This window comes from Podarcis vaucheri (genome assembly GCF_965113315.1).
Source record: "Podarcis vaucheri genome assembly, chromosome: 7".
In the NCBI taxonomy this organism is placed as follows: domain Eukaryota; kingdom Metazoa; phylum Chordata; class Lepidosauria; order Squamata; family Lacertidae; genus Podarcis; species Podarcis vaucheri.
This window is the reverse complement of record NC_138765.1, coordinates 59,513,570-59,537,959: the sequence shown is the minus strand read 5'-3', so window position 1 is coordinate 59,537,959 and position 24,390 is coordinate 59,513,570. Positions and strand designations below refer to the sequence as shown.

Sequence of the window (24,390 nt, the reverse complement as noted above, 5' to 3'; positions counted from 1 at the left end):
CCAATCCATATCACACCCTTTCTACGGTTGACTCCTCCCTCTCTTTATACTTAAATGTAGAATTTGGAAACATCCCTTAATTCCCCATCAGTTCCACAAGAGATGAAATCTGTCAGAATGGAGCAGGACTGACCAGCTGGCCAGTGGTCAGAAAGACTACCAGGGGGTCAAGGAAAAAGATCAATCTCCACAGATTCTGGAGCTGCACATTACCTGGCCTTATTTCCAATGCTCCTTATTTCCAAGTGCTCAGTTTCATTTGTGATGAACAATTTGGCCATGTTTCTATCCTGTTTTCATGCTATTGTTGTGGGGTTGTTGTCCCCCGCCCCCCCCCAGCAAACTGCTTAGAGATTGGTTTGTTATATTAAGCAGTGTAATTTTTAAGATAAATCAACGGGAAATCAACATTTTAGGGCAGGCTTTCTCATCCTCACACCCTTCAGATATGTTGGACTATAGCTCTTACCATCCCTGACAACTGGCCAAAATGGATGGGGCTGATGGGACGTCCATCAATTTCTGGAGCCCCACAGGCTGGGGAAAGCTGTCTTAGGAATTCTTGATTGTTCCATTTTTAAAAACATCCTGGTACAAATCCCAACCCCATTCTCCTGTTAGCTCTCGTCTCCTCCCACAAACTGGCTAGTCCTTATTTCAAAATTCAATGCAAGCAGATATATATAATCATTTCCCATCTTGTAACACAAGCTCGTAACTTCTATAGAATGCCATTTCTCCTAAAATAAGCTGTTACAGCAACACATTGATACCAGAGGTTTGTTAAACATGTGTCAGAGAAATCTTGCGATTTTCGTTTGTTTGTTCTAAGGCTCTGGTTGTCCTATCTCTTTAGGCATACAGCAAAGTCAATAAAAATTATGTATTAAGGTGGGGTTTGAAATTCTATTTTCATCCATTCTAATGATTTTTTACAAGCTGATTGCATTTCCTCTCTTCATTCCTTGACACGAGTCAATAGATATCCAATGTAAGTGTAGTTCATTTATATCTGAATTGATGATCTGTCCCCCATTAGCTTGTGTTTCTAACACATTCTGATACATTAGTAAATAGGCTTGTCTGATTAATCATTAGTACACGAAGAGAATTAGCCGTCTTGTGCCAAATGGAATTATTGACAATGATAATAAAACCCAGATGCTGTAAGACCCGGAAGCTGAAAATTGCATTTGTAAACTAAATTTGAATGACAGGGAGTCTGCTTGGTTTATACATAGGATGAAAAACATATATTTCCCACTTGGTTCCTCTTATTCAGTGTATGTAACTCTGTGCATATTTTATTTTTTCTAAATATATTACAGTTATATCCCACCCTTTCTCCTGAAGTAGCCCAGGGCAGTAAGCATGAAAAATTTGAAACGATGTGAGTAAAAATAAATTAAATTAAAAGCACCTAAGATAATCTCATAATTCATCATGCGAAAGGCTGGGCTGAATGAATCCCTAGCTGGAATTAAGATTGCCGGAAGAAATATCAACAACCTCAGATATGCAGATGACACAACCTTGATGGCAGAAAGTGAGGAGGAATTAAAGAACCTTTTATTGAGGGTGAAAGAGGAGAGCCCAAAATATGGTCTGAAGCTCAACATAAAAAAACCGGAAGATCATGGCCACTGGGCCCATCACCTCCTGGCAAATAGAAGGGGAAGAAATGGAGGCAGTGAGAGATTTTACTTTCTTGGGCTCCATGATCACTGCAGATGGTGACAGCAGCCACAAAATTAAAAGATGCCTGCTTTTTGGGAGAAAAGCAATGACAAACCTGGACAGCATCTTAAAAAGTAGAGACATCACTTTGCCAACAAAGGTCCGTATAGTTAAATCTATGGTTTTCCCAGTAGTGATGTATGAAAGTTTAAGCTGGACCATGAAGAAGGCTGATCACCGAAGAATTGATGCTTTTGAATTATGGTGCTGGAGGAGACTCTTGAGAGTCCCATGGACTGCAAGAAGATCAAACCTATCCATTCTTAAGGAAATCAGTCCTGAGTGCTCGCTGGAAGGAGAGATTGTGAAGCTGAGGCTCCAATACTTTGGCCACCTCATGAGAAGAGAAGACTCCCTGGAAAAGACCCTGATGTTGGGAAAGATGGAGGGCACAAGGAGAAGGGGACGACAGGGGACGAGATGGTTGGACAGTGTTCTCAAAGCTACCAGCATGAGTTTGACCAAACTGCGGGAGGCAGTGGAAGACAGGAGCGCCTGGCGTGCTGTGGTCCATGGGGTCATGAAGAGTCGGACATGACTAAATGACTAAACAACAACAACAAGATAATCTCAGACTAGTTAAAAAGAATCACATGTCTTTACAACTAATAAATCCAAGGTTGCAAGGAAAAGTATCTTTCAGCCATCAAAGCCCTAGGTGGACCAGATGTTGTTGTTTTTTAAGTTTCTTCTCTGGAATGTTAATGAGGCAGGCAGACATTCTTCACACTACATGTATACATGCATGTAGCATTACTTGGAGTGTGCAGAGTTAATAACTCAAGGAGGGCTCATCTTCCTCCCAGAGGCAGCATGGGGAAAAAAGATTCTGGAGGTCCTTTGTGTAATTGATAAGATGGCTGTCAGTAGTTAAAATTGCTAGGCTTCAGTTGTGCTTTATATTACAAGTTAAGTTCCTTTAGTAATAGTTCCTGTTTTTAATAGAAGCATGAGGATACCTCTGTTTCTTTGTTACCATATCCTCCAACATTTCTCTGATGAAATTAGGGACATCCTATTTAAGAACAACAACAAAATAATAATAATAGTAATAAAAGTAATAGTAGGAATAAAAGTAATAATAGTAATAATAGTAATAATAGTAATAATAATAGTAATAATAGTAATAATAGTGATAATAGTAATAAAAGTAAGAATAATTGTGGACTTCTGGTTGGTCACTGTGAGAGGCCTTTGGCCTGTTCCTGCAGAGCTATTCCCATGTTCTTATATTTGAATCCTGACACTAGTATAAAATTTAAATGTATTTCCACCATGTGATCCACATGTCAAACAGTCCAATCATTGGGCTTCGAGGAGACTAAATCATTAAATCGGGCATTCTCTAATATTTCACAAATTCATGCCTTTGGAGTTGCATTAATTTGATCACTTCTAATGTGCTCTTATATTTCCCTGTTATTCCCCCCCCCTAAATTATACAAATATACCAACATTATTCAGACACTTTGTTTCGTGTGCCCTTAAATGTGTTATCCATATTAAGAAAAGCATGGCCATATCATTTATCTTGCTTTCTGAAACCATTTATATAATACCACCCTACAATGATTTTGCACACAAAAAACCCAACAACAATAAAAAGAAAAATTTGCATCATGTAATGTCTTGAATGTTGCAGGGTCTTCCTTCCATAAGTCAGTGAGACATACCCAACAGGGTCACCGTTCTATCATTTAAAGCTATTACCCTACTTTGCTGTTGTCTGACCCACAAGATTTAAAAGCACTCTGGCAAGATTGCCAAATACATTAAAGTTAACTAAATGATAGTGCCATGCCGCCTATCCCACCAAAACCTTGTGAATTGCTTAATTATTGTTTAATGCATTTGCTTTTTCCAGAGGCACTGAAATCCATATAACAACATATTCTGCAGAAGGCTGATGAGAAAGCTGAGCGTGAGATTCCACCCCACCAACACAACCATTTACCTTCCAGTATATAAAGAGATGATACAAAGATACCAATAGAGATAAATAAAAATGTGATCTATAGTGTGATCTTTTTGAATAAAAAACAATGGCTTAGACTTGCGCTCCTAAAAAAAGCTCAACAAAATGGGGGCTCTGGGCAGATCTTTGCACCCTGCTAAAGACGGCCCTGACAACAACGCCTTAAATAGTACTCAAACTTGTCTTGTTCCTCCAAGAAAAAATATTTCAAGTCTCCATAAGCCATTGAGATGTTGGCCCGTGCAAAGCAAGCACCACAAGTACCTCTACTGTTTCCACTTCAATGCCCTTCTCTTTTCAGTCCGTAGAAGCAAAGCAATAAGAGAGCCATTGTCCAATGAAAAATATTAAAAATGCATGTTATATTTTGGTTTCTCTAACTGGATTCTGGGAAGCAAATAATGCTAATAATATATTTTCAGCATGTCTCTTAGCAATTACTGTATATTATGTAAACATACAGTAAATCTCCAACTGAAGAAATGTTGACCTGAAATAAGCTTACTTTTTAATGGAGAATCGCTGGCCTTGTTAGGCCTTTCCACTGGCCTTCGGATCGTGTTTCTCTAAGAAGCATGCTACATGTTACATTTTGCACCTGGAATGCCATTCAGTTGACCCTGTAACTTTCACGGTTATTGGAAGGCTTCCTCCCTTCAGGCAGATGAAGTTCGGCTCTGTAACCTCGTTCAAAGCTTCAAAAGATGTTCAATGAAAGCAGGATTTGCTGTTGTGCTGAAGAAGAGCCTACATGTATACTGCTTCTCTGACACCTTCTGTTGAAATTTTGGCAGACCAAAGCATCTGAGACCCTCTCCTGGCAGTACAAAATATAATTCCAAGTTATCTTCATATGAGGCTCACAATGATAAATGATGAAACTATGATTTGCTGCCCCCTCAGTGGCACATGCAGCCCGCCACTTGACTGTGCCCAGTGGTAGGGCCATCCTCGACAGAGAATTATCTTGTTTTACTATAACAAATTGATAGAAAACAGATGCCAGAGAAAAAGTGAAGATTTCTCTCTTCAGTTTAAGGAGAGCAGGAAGCATGAAGATGCAAACAAACATATAATTTCAAAAGAAAGCAAAGCAAAAACATTCTAAAACACTGAAACAGTTACAACTGAAAACTTCTATCCAATGATCTTGAGGTTGCTACGAACAGTATGTTTCAGCCATGCCATCAAATGCCTGTGTAAATAGGATCATTTTAAAATTCCTCCTGAAAGTTGATGGAGACAGGCACACCTCACCAGGGAGGGTAGTATACAGCTGGGGAACCACCACCGAAAAGGCCCTGCCACTGGCCATTGCCCACTGGGCAGCCCCTGGAGGTGGTATGGTTACTATTGGGGAAGGCATTATTTTAGGTACCATACTTGGGTCCCAAGCTATTTAGGGCTACATATTCCACACCAAATGGGTGCGATTAGGATGCAGCAGTCTTCACCATGGATAGTGCAATGACGAGCTCAAGGCAGGCAACACTTCTGTGCTAAGGAAATAATTTGAGTGGATGTGGATTTCATTACAAGTCATGCAGGTCAAGCAACCCTAGAACGAAACGGCTGAAGGGATTTGCTCCATATTTTTAAACGGCTTGTTGAGAAGCTGCTTCGAGTTTAAAACGAGTATTTATTATTATTATTGTTTTTAAAAAAGCTTTACCTTTTTTCATTAGAAAAGGATTAGTATTTTATTTTATAAGCCCTGCCAAACTATTTATAATGGAATGGAAATGGAGGGCCGATGGCCCTTTAAGTGGTTTTTACATATTGCGGTGTAAAGGGTTTATGCATTATTTATGAGGCATTGGTACATTACTATAGAATGTTTAGGCTTCTATTACTCCTTATAACTCACTGACAGGGAACCTTTAAACTAATTTCTTCCCCCCCTTATCATACCAAATTACATAAAAGTATCCGGTATATATGTTTTTCCCTTCTAAATTCCCTCCGTGTACAGCGGCACGACGTACGGACACCCTAGAGATATTAAACAGGTGATAAACGTTGACGGTGATTGTGTTTTCATTCGGGGCTTTTTATGTCCCTGAAACAAAATATTAATTTGACTAAACCCATAAGAAAACAAAACAGAAAGCCCGTGCATGCTTTTATAATCTTTTATATATCCATTAACCTAATACAACCGTATAATTTGATACTCTGGAAAAGTCTTGAAGAATATTAATTCTGAAGAAATGCGGGAAGTCACGTGATGTGGTTTGGGGAGAAATATATTCTCCATAGATTTGATTCTGTGCAAATGTTATGATGGTATTGCCTAAATGCCATCTAATCAACCATACAAAATGAGAGGAAATATTATTCAGTGCTTTGCTTTTGGAGGGGGAGGGGGGAAAGATACATTGCTGCAATAACCCTCCACAGATGGCCGCTGTTGCACTGAAGATCAGCAGCAGCCACTGGGGTAATAGAGTGTGTAGGGAGAAACCACCACTGTTGATAGTGGGTGAGAAAAGCCTATACCCTTAGCTCAGGAAGGATGAGTCATATAGGTTTGGTTGGCACATGCTTACCTGGGAAAGGGGTGTTTTGCCTTAAAGACAAATGGCACCTGGAAAGCTGGGAATTACAGGGCACAAGAACAAAAGAAGAGCATTCTGGATCAGGCCAATGGCCCATCTAGTCCACCATCCTGTTCTCACAGATGCCTTTGGGAAACCAGCAAGGAGGACTTGGACACATCCACACTCTCCCCTCCTATGGCTTCCAGCTGGCATTCAAAAGTATTATTGCCTCTGACCATGTAGGCAGAGGGAAACCATCATGGCTAGTGGCTGGGTCTGAGTTGAAATGTCCCTCCTCCTGTCATTCTGCCGTTCCAATTGAAATTGGAGGAGACATTTTAGTGACAAGGGCTGAAACGGGGGCCTTACCAGCAGATATTGCATTTCTCTCAGCAGCTGGAAGTTGTCATCTTTTTCCTCCTGCAGCTTTCCACAGAACCTTGCAATATAATCATAGAACATCGTTCCAAAGAGAATTGTGTGTGTGTGTGTTGGCAGCTATCAACTGCTGAGCAGAGCACCATTGATGGGAAACATACTACCCCTGCTTTTCACAGTCTATTTTTAAATATCAGAAGACATTTTGAGTATTGCTACGGAAAACAGCAACAGGATAATGTCATTAAGATATAGATATAAATTAAAGACATAAATTATGTCAGAACCACAATTCTAACAAGCGCAATCATTAGCATTCTTCCTCTAATGGACAAAGATCCTAAGAACATAAGAAGAACATGCTGGATCAGACCAATGGCCTATCTAGTCCAGCATCCTCTTCTCACAGTGGCCAAATGGATGCCCACGGAAAACCTGCAAGCAGGACCCAAGTACAAGAGCCCTCTCCTCACATGCAACTGATATTCAGAAGCATTACTGCCTCCAACTGTGGAGACAGAGCCTAGCCATTATGACCAGTAGCCACTGATAGCCATTAGAGAAAAAAAGCATTCCATTCATGGAAGGGAATTTTGGCTCTTACTCGGGCTTGTCTCCATTTCAGGTTTTTTGTTTGTTTGTTTTGCAAATTCATTTTAAAAAAAAGAAATCTATTGCATTTTCCCCACAGGAAAGTCTTGCAAAGAGAGAAAGAGAGAAGAAGAAGAAGAAGAAGAAGAAGAAGAAGAAGAAGAAGAAGAAGAAGAAGAAGAAGAAGAAACTGTGCTAAGGTAGAAGCTCCCTTTCTTCTGAAGAAATGGTATGCTTGTCCAAACATTCAGGGCAGAAAAATTGGAAGACCAGATGCTATAACTGTATCCTTTTTTCTTTTTTAAAGGAAGGCATTATATGTAGCCAGCTGTCCCATGTACACTCAGATTTGTATAACATGCTGTGGATGTAGCCTATATCCTAATTTGTTTGCAACATCTGTTCATACTTGTCCATATATATATATATATATATATAGAGAGAGAGAGAGAGAGAGAGAGAGAGTTATTAATTACTTGGAAGGGGCTTGTACAAAGAACAAGGCTCCTCTGTCTTGTGTACTTTCCTGTATGTTTTTCTAAGGAAAAGCATGTTATAATGTCCATTTAAAGAAAATAAACAGCTTGATGTTTTCTGCACAGGTTGAGATTACACATAATAATAAAAATCAGACATGCACACATACACACATCAAAAATTATTCCCACACAAAATGGATATGAGAAAATTTGTGGGGGGGGAGGGGTGTGTGTGTGTGTGTGTGTGTGTGAGAGAGAGAGAGAGAGAGAGAGAGAGAGACACTGGTGAGGGGAAGTTGGAAATTGATGGAGGAAAGCCAGGAATTCTTCTCCCATTTAGATTTTGATTTGAAAAAGAGGAGAAGTTGAGAGCTTCCATCACTTGGTTACAGGGAGGGCTTATAAGCCACATCTAAAAGCTCCATCCCCACCCCAAGCCTCACAATCATCACTGATATTTCTTCTTGTCCATGCTCTTGCTTACCCCTAGATCACAGATTTTCCCCACACCCCCAAAATATCCAGAGCATGATGAATCTCAAACATCACACATGCTGGAGTATAGGTACAACACTTGATCTTAGCCAAAACGCCAAGAAATCATTCAACCCCTTTTGCCAATCAGGTTTATTATCAAAATTTGCAGACTTTCAGCTGTTTGTGGTGAGCAAATCAAACCAAAGCAATTGAAATAGCTCAACACCATGGATGCTTCAAGTGGTTCCCCCAAATTCAGCTGAAATTGCAATTTAGGAACATAGGAAGCTGTATTATGCTGAGTCAGGTGATAGAGGTTGGATGGACATCTGTCAGAGATCCTTCAAGCTGTGATTCCTGCATTACAGGGGGTTGAACTAGATGAAACCCAAGTCGTCCCAAAAGGTCACAGGCTTCTCCTTCTCTGTGTACCCTCTGGTCCTGCATAGTCTTACTGCTGCTCAGATGAGCTGTTGGCAGGTGGACTTTTGATATGCAACCTTTGCTGACTGCACCCCAAGTCTGGGTCTATACAGGGATCACAGGTTTAGGATGTCATGCCTTTTGGGGGGTGTTGCAATGGTTCTGGTCAATTGAAATGCAGCTATACAGACTATTGCATCCAGCTCGTTTAAAACTGTATGTTTGGGAAATGTAGTTTTCCTATCTTATCTCTGTTTTCCCTGTTACTAATCCACCAACCAAATGAATAATACAGCACTTCTTATATATGTCTTTCACCCCCTGGCATTCATTGTGGTGCCTATGAAAGTCTAAAATGCATTTATGACAATGCATATGTCAGTCCCCAGAAGTGTGAGCTGCAAATGCTGTGTGACCAAGTTAAAGTAGGCAGCCGGCTGCTGTATGACAGATTAACACTGATTGAGCCTGTAATAACTATGCAAATGTAAAACTATTCATTTATTTCCAACACGTGTGAACTGAAGGAAGGATATCTCCTATAATCTAGTGTTAGTCTATTCACTGCATCATAAAATTAATTTGTCTAATTAATGACATTAGTCCTTTTATACATGCATAATTCATATTAATTGATACGTTGGCCCCCAAAAAGAATACCTTTTGGAAGAAAAATGATCCCATTAGTGCAAGTTTAATCCAAATCAGGACTGACAAAGCATGGTTCTTCCAAGGCTTATCTCCAGCTTTGTTAATTGTCATAAGCATTCTAAATTGATTATTCTTACATTAGCATAGGACATTTCATTCATCAATGTGTTGGCTGTAAAAGAAATTTGTCTAATGGATTTGGGTAGCGGTGCTAAATAAGTCTGTTGGTCCATTTTTCCACTGTGGCTCAAGGGTACTCAAAGCATATTAATTCGCTCATACCGACAAAAAATAACCCCCCAAATATATAAAAATATCATACAAAATGAGATTTCTGACACTGAATAATTTTTGTGATATTCATTCCATTGGTAATTGAGTGCACACACAGCCCCGTCTTTATTGCTTGTCTGTTTTGCAAATGTCTTGATAAACAGCTAATGTTAATATTTCTGATGAGCGATGCAGCTCAGCCTTCCGGGGCTACAGAGGTGCAAAAAGTGCAGGAAGAATTAGTTAAATATGCATTTTAAGGAGCTGCTGGGAGGAACAGAAATTATAATGTAGCCAGCCGATGTAATGTACAGCCCTGTAGTTAACATTTTAATAATTCATCTGCAGAAAATCAAGTTTACGGCTGGCTATCCAGAGGGCTGGAGGGACGGAGCGAAGATTTAAGCAAAAGCAACGGGCTTCCAAATTTTCCCTTTCCCTTTAGGCTTACAATAATGCCTCTTAAAACGTATCCATAAACAGAGAAAGTTATGTTTCCAAACAATCCCTCTGGCTTGTGTACAGAATTGCATTGCACTTCATTGCACAATCTTTTCCATGAACATTAGCTGGGACCCTAAATGGAGCTCTCTTTATGTGCAGTCTTAATGATACCCCAGCTGCTTCTCTCCTCTCTGTTCACCTGATCCGTTTGTCTTCCACTCGGAGACTTTTTGTTAATTGCGGGCAGTTGTTGTGGAGAGGGAATGCTGAGACGTTCAGAAACCTTATTAGTTCCTTTGTAATAGGAAGAGCACTTAATGCATCGAAAGAACAGTAGCATCAGTAGGAGCTATGCAACAGCTAGTTCCAATCCCCAGGTCATCAATAAATGCACTTTCCCCTTTCTGTGCATTGAGTCCATTGTGGTCCAGAAGATGGAATAATGGATCCCTTCCCTTTCCTGTCCTTGACTATGTATGATCCTGGGAATTCTCAGGCTTCAGGACAAGGGCCAAAATTTATTTTTACTTGCTCAGCTGAATTACTGAAGTGTTGTGATCCTGGTTTTCAAATTACAAGGATCAACATTCTAAATGTTAATTTCAACTTCAGTACATAAACATTGCCAGGTGATCTTGTGTCCAAGATGCATCAATCTACCAGTAAAACACCCTTAACCTAAAACAAGTTTAAAGGTAAAGGGACCTCTGACCATTAGGTCCAGTCGCAGACGACTCTGGGGTTGCGGCGCTCATCTCGCTTTTACTGGAAGTTATGATGGGATTTATTTCAAGGCTTAAATGTCAGGACTACCTTGCCCAATTCTGTGTGTTCTTTTGCACCATGTAACACATCAATACCCACACCACACAATCTGCGCACTCTGACTTTATAACGTGCCGGTTACAAGGCTCTGTTTACATGTAAGATAAAATGTTTGGCCCTTATATCAACGTGCCATCCAATGTTCATATGCCATTTGTGGGGACTGATGTAGTAGAGAGAACGAGGTCAATTGGAGCAGACCTGATTCTCCCACATGTTTTCGGTCGATAATTTTCACATGGTTCAAGGATTGTACCATGAAGAATTGACTGGTGGTGTAACTGGAAATGTGCAGGCAAACCATCGATGCTCTGGCCTCCAGGCAATGCAAATTCTACATACACATATATATATATACACATACACACACACACACGCCCTCCAAACATGCAATTTTTCAATTGACTTGCCTAAGATCCAGGACAAAGCGCTGCCTTCTGGAAATCCCACCCCCACCCCGGATGTCAATTCCGCCTTTGAAATCCTGTTAATGTCTGGGAAAATCTAGAGGTATGGCAGCCCTATTTCTACATCTCATCATCTCTCTTTCCTGGGCAACACATAACTTTGGGCTTAAGATTTATTTTTGTTCTGTTTTCAGAAAAGAAGCATAGACTAATACTGAAATCAAAATGCTTGTATATCAAATTTGAACCCTGATCTGGTTCACACACACATGTACATAATTTGATTATGTGCTTGGTTATTGCATACTTGACTGCTGGTGATTAATGTGTAACCTGATTGTTGAAAAGCATAGTAATGGTAGTGATGGGAGGTTTTGTGAAGCTTCTGTTTTTGGTGTTATATTTGTCATGGCCCCTTACATGGCACAGTCTGATGTTACAGGCATGCACGTGTGGATCAGACCCTCACCCACTCTTGAATTGACCACCTCCAAAAGAAGCTATATACAAACAGATTCCTCAAGCTTAGAGCAGTAACTCCTTCCATTTTTTTTTAAATCATGCAACATTTTAAATAACAATTTCTTAATTGCGCAAACATCCTGCACACAGTTTTACAAACAAGCTATGTGCAGACCATGCTGCCTGGGTTTCACAGGACATTTCCTAAACTTGTTCAGACTTGGTTTACAGTAGGCAATGTTTGTGAAGAGGAGAGGGATTCAGTATCCTACTGTTAAAATATACCAGATGTGCAGCTTAGAAAAATATAGATAGATACATATTAATTTTTTTAAAAAAATATTCCAGTAAGTAATTCAATATGCTTCTTTTTCGCAACGAATCTGGGTGTTTAATCTGATATGGTAAGAACTGGGACAAGGAAGAAAGAGAAGAGGGGTTTGCATGACCCTCTCCATGCTTTGAAAGAAGGTGGTTGTGAGCAAGGGCGCTCACAGCTCTGCATGCAAAAGGTCCCAAGTTCAACCCTCAGGTAAGGCTGTGGCTGTCCCTCATTTGAAACCCTGGAGGGCTACTGCCAGTCAGACAATACCAAACAAATGATTCATTACAAGGCAGCTTTCTGTATTCCTCCCACCACTTCTACTGCCGTGGTCTCTCCTACAAGTTCATACGTTCAAACTACATCAGAAAAAATAACCACGTGTAACTAGAGACCCACTGCACTGAACCTAGTACAGCTCATCTCTACACATGAAAAGCATTCATGTGAAAGAGTGTGTTTGATTTGTGCAGCTAATCTATTGCATATACAGGTACACAGACAATACACTCTGTGAAGGTTGCATGTGAACCACCGTGTTGAGCATACAGCTCAACTCTTTGTGTACACAAGCACACATTCTACACTTGGATTTCATCCCTCCACCCCCCTTTGATCACTGAATTTCAAACTGATTGGGCCACCACCATGGCGAGTGCTTGAAATGACAAAGAGACCCCTGAGAAAATAGGGGGTGGTAAAAATGCACTTGAACAGGCATAATAATAAAAAGAGAGAGAGAGGAAATTTGTAAATCTCTACACAGAGTCCCTCGACGACAAATCAGAAGATTTGCACCGAATGTTATCCTCTGTAATTATCCCTAATTTTAGTGTCTACCTAAGCCTGACATACCGGGAGGTAAAAGAGGAGGCTCTGTGGTGTAAAATATCACAACAATGTTGGCCCCAATCCAGTGGAACAGCGGGAGGCCACACGTCCACAGCTGCACTTGTGACACCTCAGCCCCCGCCCCATTATTAGCTCTGACAGAACTGATCACATGTTAGGTTACCATGCAGTGGGGGTGGGGGTGGAGAGGGTGCCCGGAATGAATCTGGAACTGTCTTCTCCACCCTCTCCCTGCTGATGTTGTTGACCATCTTTTAGAGTCTAAAATTTAGAAGCTGATGTGTGCTGAGGTGCCATACATTCAATGTGAAGCAGAATGTAGAATGTTTTGGTGAAGGCAAAAGGGGAGATCACAGATGGAAACCGAGACTTGTTGATTATTCTTGAGGGATTTGGGTATTGCAGTTCATTTTTGGTATGGAAAATGGGATTCCTCAAACACACCCCATCCCATCCCTTTATCGCTCCAGTGCATATTCCACAAAGGTGCATCTGTCTTCTTCATTGTACAGCTTTGAAGGCATACGGACACGAAAAGAGCCTTCTGGATCAGGCCTGTGGACCATTGGTCCAGCATCCTGTTCCTACAGTGACCACCCAAATGCCTGTGGGAAACCTGCAGTCAGGACCCTGCATTACAGGAGTTTGAACCAGATGACCCTCAGGGTTTTTTCCATCTCTATGATTCTATAACTCAAACACAAACTATAACACAAACACAAGAGCAATCTGATTTAACAGTCAGTCTCTCTTCCTAGAGAACTCTGGTTAGAAGGCTCTGTGAGGGGGAATAGGGGTCTCCTAACAACTCTCAGCACTCTGGAAGGTTCCCGTTCCCAGGATTCCTAGGGGGAAACATAACTATTTAAAGTGATGTAGCAGTGCTTTAAATGTACAGTGCACACAATGTAGGAGAAATTCATTTTGGTGAATTCATTTTGGTAATTTGTAATTGCTGAAGCCATACACAAACTGAAACACAGCTATCCTTCAAACTTCCCAAATTTTGTGATTTGCTCTCCTACAAAAAAAAAATGTGCACAATTATGTACATTTGGGGGAACTGCATAAAAGTGCATATGTATATTAGTGAAAACATAATACACCAATGCTTTATATTAGGCACAATTGCATACAGATCTAGAGACACAACTCTGCTCTCCAGCAGAAAGGAAAAAGGGGGATCAAGAGGAATAGGCTGGATTATTGCTTTTATTTTCTTTATTTATTGTATTTATATACCATCTTTTTCTACAAGGTGCTTAGGGTGACACAACAGTTTTCTCCTTCCTGGTTTATTCCCCACAACAACCCCATGAGGCAGCTTAGGCTGAGAGGCTTTGGGGCTGAGTGGGGATTTCAACTCTGGTCTCCCAGTTCCTAGTCCAGTACTCTAACCACAGCACCATACTGGGTCTCCAGTGCTACCCTCAACATCTGCTGCCTGAAGCCATTGCTTCAGTCTGCCCATTGGAAGGGCCAGCCCTGCACTGGACAGAATTTGGCAATTAAAAAACCCTGAAAGTGCAGAAGACTCCTAATAGTTCCTAGTTCTAGCTTGGGGGGAAAAATTAAGCAATTTGGAGTGTCAAAATCAGAGGAGAAATAATTCAGAAGCAGCCCTAATTTTAAGAAGCTCTATGAAGACTTCATTAGATGAAGGAGCAGAACTGGTCCCTTATATTTGTGCATCAAATAAAAGGTCCCCCCCCCACACACTATAAATCAAGTAATCAGCGTTTCTCAAGCTCAGTCCCATAGCCAAGCCTTCTGCTTCTAATATGCTTTTGAAAGATTATCTGCTTTTTTGTTGTTTGTTTTTGTTCCCTGTGCAGGGCACTTTCAAAGGGAATGATAGCCTACTACCAAATAAGAGTTTAGTACAAACAAAAAATTGAATTTAGCCTTCCTGTTGACAAGCTGATTGATCTGCGAGCTCTCATGACTGAATCCTCCGCTAAACGCGCTCCCATTTATCATGTGCAAGATTGTTTCAGAATCAATAGCCACAGAGGCATTTCTTCCACAGACATTCTACACACACACACACACACACACACACACACACACACACACACTTTAAAAAACAACAGCCTTTCTCACCATTAATATTTCACCATCTCACCTCAACAGAATTACCTGTTCATTCAAGCTCAGTTTCCAAAGCTCTGCCAAATAATGCTTTGAAGCAGAGGCTGTTCACAGGCATTTTGTTAAATTGGATTTTCAAGGCGACAAAACATAGTTTAGAAGTAGCTTTTGTCTTTTTTAGTATCAGGAGAAATCACTGCATCCAAAAAGCACTGGGCAGCTAGTCCACTTCAAATGTTTCTAAGGGACAGTCTCAATTCACGCCCATCCATGGTCAATCACTGTCCCTGTTTTGACCCTAGACTCCATCCCCATGCCCTTTCTTGGAGATGGTGTGTGACAATTTGATTAATCTGAGTCCCTGTTCACAAATCCTTAACAGCTGGTAAGAAGGGGCATATTAATTAGTTTTGTTTACCACAAATATTTGGATAATGCCCTTCAAGCATATTCCCAGGGCAGTCCCTGCCCCACCCACACAAAAATCCATTAAATTTTTAAAATGTAAATACAAAAACAAAAAATCTGCAAAGTGCCACAAAATTATAAAGCCAACAAGGTTAGAACTACCGGTACATCTAAAAAGCGCGCACGCTTTTCCTGGCACTGAAAAGACTATACGGATGGCACCAGGTGAACCTTGGGAGGGGAGAATGGTTCATTACCAGGACAGCATCACTGAGAAGTCCCTGTTTGGTAGCTACTTGCCACACGGATGCTGAGAATACCTGCTAGATGCCCTGCACTGAAGATCTTTCTGTGTATGCTTATCTTCACTGAGTTCCATTGAACATACAACCAGGCAATTTATATAAGGTTGCTGTAGCCTTAATGTATAGGTACTGTATACATATTGGATATGTATAGGATCATGGACTCCCCCCCCCCAAGCCTGATGAAAAATATGTCTGGTCTGAAGCACAGTTAAGAAAACCTCACCAGCTGGTATTCAGGCACATAATACAACAGCCTGGGCATTTAATTTATTTGTAGGATGCATGCCGTGCCCCTCAACCAAGTTCCCAAAGCCTAAGAATGGGAAAGCCATGCAGGATCAGACCAAAGGCCCATTTAGTACAGCATCCTAATCTCCCACTGGTGAACAAGATGCCTGTGGGGAAACCACAAGCAGGAATAAATATTTCCTATCACCATCCCTCACCAGAACCATCACAAGTCACTGTTGCCTTCTAAAAAAATAATTTTACATTTACTGTTCATTTTGTTTACTTAGTGCCAACCACATAAAGAAGGGATATCAATATTTTAAATAAATGAATTATATAAGGTGTGCCTCTGAACCTTGGGTACCACCAGGATCAGTAGTTATTGATAAAGAATCTTCCTCCATACATTAATTTGATCCAACAGCCATTTAAGTTAGGGTCATCATATCTTGTGACTATGAGTTTTGCATATTACTCAGGTTTCCAAGCAGAGTTTCCTCCTTTCAGTCATCATGCTGGACATATGGATGCTGATGGATGGATCCAACAGGAAGCCAGTGTAGCATAGTGGTTAGAGTGTTGGACTAGGACCTGGGAGATCAGGGTTCAAATCCTTACTAGCCCATCAAGCTGACTGGGTGACCTTGGTCTAGTCCACTGCCTCTCAACCTAACCTACTTTACATGTTGTGGGTATTAAATGGGGTGGAGGAAAATCAAGTACATCACCTTGAGCTCCTTGGAGAAAAAGGTGGGATATAAATGCGGTGTGTGTGTGTGTGTGTGTGTAAATGTCAAGCTCAGCAACAGCAGTCATTCATCCCCTCTCCTCATGTTTAGTGTATACTAAAACCTTATGTAGGCCACATTCACACTATACATTTAAAGTTCTATGTTACGACTTGAAATAGTTATGGCTTCCCCCAAATAATCCTGGGAACTGCAGTTTCCTATGGGTGCTGAGAGTTGTTAGAAGACTTCTATTCCCTTCACAGAGCTGCAGTTCCCAGAGTGTGTTCCCAGTAAACTCACATGACCTCGCTACTCCTCTCAAATGGAAGCATAAAGAAAAGAAATAATTTCTATGAAATTCCCTGAGTCTATTAGTGTGTGTGTGTGGGTGCGTGCCATAAACTGCCATTAGGCTTCTTTCTGGAATGGGAAATGATGATAATTTATACATGCAGACAGATAAATGATTCAATTCTTAGTTACAAGAAACTGTTGACAGTGATTACTGATGCTCATTTTCCCTTTCCACATTAAGTGGGGAAGTCAGCTCCAAGTTTAGTTACCTCCTCCTGCATGTCCTCCCCCCACCCCACAAATAAATACATCATTCGCACACATAATAATAATTATTAATTATGCCATAGATCCAGACAGCCATACGGCTTTATGACAGTTAGAAGGACCCAGCGAAGCAGCTGACTGATAAAATACTTTGCAGCTCTTAATGATAGTGCAAGTAATTACTGGCACCTTCTAAATAATCAGGGACCTAAGCATAAATCTTCGCTGTTAAGAATCAGTTGACATCAGCCCAGATCTTTGGTCTAGTTAGTGGTGAATAGCTAAACATTTAGGCTGAAAATCATAGTGGGCTTTTTTTTTTTTTTGCGTTCCTATGTTAATCTTTCCGCTTGGATATTAAAAACATATGTGGCTCAACAATTATTATGCAAGGTAAACACGCGCAGGGCTGTCCCGTGCTGCCTTGATGTTGAATTCGAGTCCGTGGCTTGCTGCGCTGTGGTCTTCTGAATACTTCTGATTTTTATCTCAGCTTCTTTATCCCGCTGTGTTTTCACACTGGGCTCTGACATTCTCCACTACGTTGAAGCCTCCATCCATAAAATGCTGAGGGATCCTGGCTATGGATCACAGAACTAAGAGGAGCAAAGCCAAAATCAACAGAATACATTCATAATCATAGATATGATGCATAATGCCATAACACAGTGTGTCTCTCAGACATCTCCCTTCTCAGGTTGTCCTTCTGAAAACCCTCAGTGCCTCCCTCAATCTGGTCTACTTCAGGGTAGCCAACATGGTGCCCTCCTGATACTGAAACTCCCATCATCCTTCCCTTTGCTGGCTGGGTTGAGGGGAGCTGGACTCCACCCACACCTGGAACACACCATGTCAGCTACCCTGGTCTATACTCTCTGGATTCCTTCACTCACTGGGTATATTTCCTAGTCAGATCCCTACTCCTTGTCCTCTCTGATTCTCTTCTGCCTTCCCTGCCAACATTCCATCATCCTCTTGCCCCTAGCTCTACAGAGCAAGCCTGGGGTGGCGTGCGTGCCCTGTGCCCAGGGGTGGGTCGAGCCGGGGCAGGATGCTCCGTGGGGCCTTGGAGGAGTCTGCCTGCTTCCTCCCACTCAGCCGCCTTACAGCCGAGGGAGAGGCAGCATGCGGACTGTTTGGGGCAGCGTGGAGCCTGCGGGCACCCAAGCCACCATGTCACTTCCATGAAAGACCCGTGGCTCGAATGCACTGCAGGCCCCGCAGTGAGTGACACCTGGCATTTTGTCTCCCCCCCCCCCCGTGGTGACACCTGGGTCGGCCCACCTCCACCGCACCCCCCCCCTTCTGCCCCTGGCTCTACCTGATGTTTTTCCTACCAAAATTGATCATCTGTACCGTTCTATGACAGACTGTTTTACCCTGAGCAGTTAAAATGATATAAAGGTTCCATGATATAAAAGGCAATGCAAACCGTGGTGTTGGGATGCTCACAGACTTCTTAAACCTATTGAAACAGAGAATATTAGAGAGAAAGCTTTTTTCCCCCAGCGGCATTATGCTCAAAGTCAATGTATCTAAGTCAGTTTTGTCCATTTATTTTAATCCAATTCTGTATAGGACAAACACTGGTCACAACCCAGAATATCCAATGAAGCTGAATGGATTTCATTTCAACTCTGCTCCATTAACTATGATAAATTTTACTCCTTCTACAAAAATAAATCCCTCTCTTTACCCAATGTTGAACGCATCTCTTTCTGTTTCATCTTTGTTTTTTTAAAATTTTTAAAGTCTCTATTACTTGTCTTTGTGTAAAATGATTGTGCGTGATATCAGTCAGGATTTGCCATAGGACACGACTGGGGCCCACCTAGCCTTTTTATTTCCTTGAAAAGCTTCCCTGTGGCAGCAGTGAATGTTATTGCAATTGTTTTCCTGTGTATTGTTGGCTGATTTGCTAACCTTTCTTTTAAAATTAATATTTGGCTTTTTAGATCTGTCTAGTTGAAATAATGAAGATGGAGCAATCTGATGTTTAGATCTCTTAGTCACGAAAATGCTGCTTCCTTGGCCACACACATGTAATCACAATAAATAGCATCTAATATGTTTACAGTAATGGAAGGATGAGGTTCACTTCTGTTTTTATATTGATAGATTCAGCTGGATTTTAAATACTATTGTTTACAGCTAGTTACATTTTTGCTGCTGTGCTTTCCCCCCTCGAATTAAATCTTTCGCTCAGCAACTAACCCCAGGGATTCTGTTATACAGAATATGATAAACAGCATTAGCTAGCAGGCTATGGCTGATGCTCATTAGACATGTGTGTGTATACCAGAATTATTTTTTCCCCTGGAATATAGGACAAATCATCTTCTCTCCTATTTATTTGCAAAAGCCTGGATTATAAAAGTTTGTTCCAGTGAATTTGCCGAGTTTCCACATGTCTATAAAATAAGGTCATTCCAGTTGAAGATGCAAGGCAATTTCTCCAACAGAGCCCATAAGGCTGCTCCTTTTTCTTTGCCCCATTGCTATGTCTGTGTCAATCCCTACAGCCAAGTATGGAAGGTCCTTCCAGAGTTAGCGCCACAAAGAGATTTAAGCAGGACAACTACTGACTGTGCCAATGATCAAAGAATTGTGTAGGTTGGTCTGTGGAAAGTTGATAAGATCTATCAACCTTCCATGGTCCCACCTCCTGGCAAAGATATTACCGTATTTTTTGCTCTATAAGACACACCAACCATAGTTTTAGAGGAGGAGAATAAGGGGAAAAAAATTTCTCCTCTTCAGCACTGAAGAGGCGCTGTGCAACTCTCCCTCTCTGGGCAGCGCCCCTTCAGCGAAGCAGCAAGAGAAACGGTGCCCTTTTCATTTCTCCTCCCGCTTCGCTGGCTTCAGGGATAGCTGCCCGAAGCCTCCGGAGCGCAGTGGGAGCTCCCGCTGTGCTCCAGAGGCTTTGCTTTGATTTCGCTGAAGCCAGGAGAGCAAGAGGGGTTGGTGTGTACCAATCCCTCTTGCTCTCCTGGCTTCAGGGATAGTCGCCCGAAGCCTCCGGAGCACAGCGGGAGCGCTCCCACTGTGCTCCGGATGCTTCACGTTCCTTTCGCTGAAGCCATGGAGCCTGCATTCACTCCATAAGACACACACACATTTCCCCTTACTTTTTAGGAGGGGAAAAGTGTGTCTTATAGAGTGACAAATACGGTATTAAGCAGATGGCTTTTTTAGTCCATAGCCAACTAAAGCTGAACTGAAACTACCCCAAAAAAATATTTCAACTGTGCCAAAAGGGGGTGGGAGAAGCCTCTCATTTCTGACAATTCCCTTATGAAATTCCCTTATGTTCGTTTATATTGCCTTCACTCTTGGGTTCCCTAAGACCTTCATTACATATCCAAATCTGATTTGCCAGGTTGGCGTCTTCGCACATTATGCTGAACACAGGTACAAGCTGTTTCTACACATGTACAAGTGTTTGTGTACATTTGTCGATCTGTTCAGCTCAGCTCTTCTGTAACCAAGGTGTATACTGATCAAACATTAGATGAGGATAACTTTATGCATGTATATCTCAATCATTTGTGTCCACAAATACACAGATTGCACACTTGTTTAATGCAGCATGTGAACACTCTTTCTATGGCATCATCCACCTCATGATGTTATCCCCCAATTGGCTGTGACCAGTCGCCCATGTGACTAGGAATAATTTGCTCATCTTCTGAAGTCCTGCTGTGAGGTTATTGATATTTAACTGCATGTTTTAGTTATGGCTTCTCTGCTTTTACTGACGCATTTCTTTGTATTTTTGGTTTTAAAAGTTGCATATGCATTTTTTAAAAAATCTTTCTGTCTTTTATGTAAACCACTAAGATATTTTGCATATTAAGTGGTATATAAATATTGCTGCTGATGAAGACATTTTCACTTGATGTCAGCAGTCATCACATGGGGGCTGCAGATGTGTGCAAACCAGTTCTTGCAGTTCAAGGGGTGAAGAGAAGCCTCCATCAATTCCACAGCGAGGCCACGAGTAGCTTCTCTCTTGCCTGCCACGTGTTGCTTCTGTCATAATTTCCTATAACTGCACCCAGCGGACAGATTTACTTGAGGTCTGTGTCAACATTTCATGAAGCATGAAAAATGTTTCGTCAGGGGATTCCAGCCCTGTGAATTATAGTGACCTGCCCGGGATGCCTCTGTGCAATCCAGTTTGCTGGGAGATTGTATTACACATAAAAGGAGATGGAAACCAGAGTGTTCACAGCTACCCATCTGTCAACAAGTGATAAGGAAGTGATAAGTGAGCATCATATTCCCTTTTCCTTTCCATAAATTGGTCAAGGCTTCCAAATCATTTACTGTACAGAAGCTCAAAGCAAGTGCTGTGCTGGGGTCAGGGCCACAATACGTAAACGTCTGGTGCTGAAATGCACATATTGTCATCTGTGAGTGACGCGCAAGCCACAAATGAGCTTATCCTTTTTGTCCCTGAGGGGAAACATTCTGCATTTAAGGGTGTGTGCGTGTTTTTAATGCAAGGAGAAAAAAGTAAGCAAAACTGTGAAAACACACACAAAAAAGCCACCACCAAGTTATATGGCACAAAAGGGGGGAATGGATTGGGAGGGAAGAGGAAAGAAGCAAACTCTGGTCACAAGTTATTCTGGTGACCAGCTGCAGTGGAAAAGTTCAAGGAGCCAAAAGTCACCACTCTTTCAGCTCCAGCAATGGAGTAGCTTCTCAGTAGAGGTGGCAGCTACCCTGTATCACTTCTCCGAGCTTTTGGAATTGGTGTGTGTTGAAAATGGAAGCAAAGAGAAGAAGGAATGGGTGTGATCAAACCCCTTAAAGCAGTGGTTTCCAACCAGTGTGCCATAGCACCCTGGGGTGCCTTGAATGATGGTCAGGGGTGCCGTGGGCAACACTGGCATCTGTCCCTCTTTCCTTCCCTCTCTTCTATGATACCTCTCGCATCTCTGCCTCCCAAAGGCTTGCACAGCTGTTTGTTGCAGCAGCCCTGGCTATAAGCTCCACAGGCGAAGGGTGCCTCTGGGGCTGGCCAGGGGGTGCTGGTTGCCAGGAGCAGAGGTGGCTTCAGAGTAAGCAAGCAAGTGGGTGAGGGAGCCCAGACAGTCAGTCCGCCAGCCCTTGCTGTTGGGAATGGACAGACAAGTGGGAGGCTGGGCAGGCTGGCACTGTGCTGGCCTTTCTTGTGCTTGCTGTGTGTAAGGCCTGCCTGAGAGCTGCATGTCTGTTACTGAAGGGAAGCCTTTCTGCCATGCAGGCCTGCCAGCTCCTGCTGCTGCTACTGCTGCCTCCCAAGGTAAGGTGCTAGCCTCATGTTCACCTTTGGCCAGTCTCTGTTGGGCCACTAAGGCTAGGGACAGGCCCAAGGGGCAGTGTGAGGAGGCACCTCTCTTTGGGGCAGAAGGGGCAGCTCAGAGACCAGGGGCAGTGGCGGCAGCAGCCCAGAGGACTTCCAAGGAGAGGGGAAAGGAGAGGAGGCTGAGGGAACACCCCACAAGGGAGGGTGTTCAAAAAAAGGGCGAGGGGCTACTAGCTCTGCAGGCAAGGGGTGAAATAACTGGGATCCTCAGCCCCACAGGGGTGCCACAAAAAGAATGTAGTTGGTCAAGGGAGCAGTGGACTCAAAAGGGTTGAAAACCTCTGCCTTAAAGTATCCCGGAGGGGGGGTTATAGTTGGGGGCAGTGCTGGCCACCACAATGCGGAGATGTGATGCTTCCTGACAGTCGTGTCACTATTGGGATAAGTGGATCAATTGCCTATTGAAACCCTTTTGGTATGCATAGTGAGCATTGCTAGACTAGTGAATCTGGTTAAAGAACAGACTCTACATGTTGCAATCACACACACAGATGTTTGTAGAGCAAGAAAAATAAGAAAGCAGTTTCTAAGAAGAATAAGGCAGCCAAGCTTGCTCTTTTGTTTTCTCAGAGGATAGGTAAAGATGACTTCTCATCTTGAGGTCTGAAGTGTGAGAAGAAACAAGCTGTAAATAAGATGCAACCTAAACAACAAGGAGATAGAGAGGTAAGCTGATAGTTATTGGGAAAGTCTGGGAATGTGAATGTCCTTCACTCTGTCTGCCCTCAATCCAGGAAAACCCCTCTGCTGCAAGTTGAGTTGCACACAAACTTCAACCAGGCACCACCATTTGCCTGGGCTGGACATGGGTGGGGCAGAGACTATCTGGAGCTCCTCAGAGTGTGCCCTCAGAGCCCTGATTTCATGGTCCCTATACTATCTGGCTCGATGCCCCTTCCCCACTCCCTTCTTAGGCTTAATTCCCTAATTTGTTTTAAAGAAGAAATCTGGGGGTACTGATCATAAACCTCCAATGTCATATCACCTTTGAGCCTAACCCTCAGCAGCTGCACAGCCGGACATTTCAGAAATCAGTCAGCATCACTTGCTATGGTTGGGATTATGGATGATTCTAACCATCAGACAAGTTATAAGGAATCATTGACCTATTTCATCATGGCAGCACTTTTGGAAATTGCGATATGTTGGCTCATGGCTGGAGGATTATCCTTTGATTCTTGGTAGATTCATATTCAGTCTGTTGCCTTAGCAGAAAAAAACACGCTTAACTTTGCCAAGTACATGAAGCCAAATGGAAAAAACAAATCCATTATCCTTTATCCTGGTACCCATTCATCCCCTATATGCGCCTGGAGGATCAAACAAGGTGACCCAGTCCCACCCCACAGACTCATGGGGCTCTAATGGAGAGACTTGTTTGTTTAAATCACATGCGTTACAATCTGTACTTCACTTTCCATGATCTGTTGAAGGGTTTTGTATTTCTTTTCAGGGCAACTACCAAATTTTATTTTGTTATACTTGCATGTTATGTATTTGCTTGTTTAGAGATGAAAAATCAATTAAAAAATCTTTTAAAGGAGTAGAGAACAAGCCTTGCTCTTCAAATGTGGAAGGATAAAGAAAATGCATTTAAACTGTATTCAGATAACAATATTTATAGCTTCCAATTTATAGTAAATACAACAGCTGCGGCAAGTTCTCTTTGACTGCGAGGCATCTTGGAGTATTTGTCAATTTAGTTTTCTTTCTCTCTCTCTCAAGAAAGGTGTCTTCGCCTCTTGATTTAACTCTGAATAATTCAACGGAATCTTTAATAACAAACTTGCATGTTATAAGACCCTATGACACATGATAGCTCAAACGGGTGAAAAGAAATGAAATCGGCAGTCGGGCGGGTTACA

General features: G+C 42.0%; 1 long non-coding RNA gene across 1 annotated transcript in view; it reads left to right on the top strand.

Moving 5' to 3' along the window:
* LOC309537895 overlaps nucleotides 1–24,390 on the top strand; it is a 216,448-nt gene that overhangs the window by 24,279 nt on the left and 167,779 nt on the right. The window contains exon 2 of the long non-coding RNA XR_014222048.1: nucleotides 20,249–20,340. This is a non-coding gene — a long non-coding RNA (uncharacterized lncRNA). The remainder of the gene's footprint in view (nucleotides 1–20,248; nucleotides 20,341–24,390) is intronic.